The 687-nt window shown below is 39.4% G+C and overlaps 1 protein-coding gene across 1 annotated transcript in view; it reads left to right on the forward strand.

The window, feature by feature from the left end:
• The window catches only part of ANP32A (acidic nuclear phosphoprotein 32 family member A), a 43,064-nt gene extending 42,577 nt beyond the window's left edge, over window positions 1-487 (forward strand). The window contains exon 7 of the mRNA XM_082253039.1: window positions 1-487. This exon is cut by the window's left edge and continues 78 nt beyond it. The gene's annotated coding sequence lies outside the window, so the exon portion shown is untranslated.
• The last annotated feature ends 200 nt before the right edge of the window (window positions 488-687 follow it).

Consider the following 687-nt stretch of genomic DNA (forward strand, 5'->3'; position numbering starts at 1 on the left):
AAAGTACAGGAGGAACAAGCCTCGTCACTTAGTGGAGAACTGAACCCCCAAGACCCAATCGGAAAATTCTGTTGTAATTTGTTTTACTTTTCATTGACCCTACTCCTTTTACTTCCTGTTTGTAAGGTTGCTGTGTGCTGAACAGACACCGAGCAAGGAGAATCGTGCTTAGTATTTCTACTACTGCTCTTCAGTTTTATTTTTTAAATTATTTTTAAAGGTAAAAGATTTGTGTTTTGCACAGACCCTCGTATTTACAATCCAAGACATGCAGTCTTTTCTAAAGCCCGTTTCTAATGTGTCTAGTTTTCTTTTTTGGATGTGGTTTGACTTTGGTTACCCTTTACTGATCGTAAGGAAAGTCTTAAAGCAGAAATTAGCGTTAATGAACCCTTTTCCAGCAGCTTGCTGTCGGTGAGTTAATCCTTCAGTCCTAGAAGCCAGATGATTGGGTAGAAGAGCATGATGCAGCGATTGTACCACCTCCCCCCGTCTCCTGTTAACTGAACACCAGCATCTCATCCCCATTATTACACATAATCCAGTTGTTAGGAATAAAAATTCCCAAATCTTATTTATAGTGTTCGATGTTTGCAGAAAAAAAAAATTTCAGGCTGTTGTCTTGTTATACTATGTGGGCGAAACGCGTAATGTCATGGAGATTCCTATCGCGTAGTGGGTGATATA

This window comes from Pelophylax lessonae, assembly GCF_965119305.1.
Source record: "Pelophylax lessonae genome assembly, chromosome: 4".
Classification (NCBI taxonomy): Eukaryota; Metazoa; Chordata; class Amphibia; order Anura; family Ranidae; genus Pelophylax; species Pelophylax lessonae.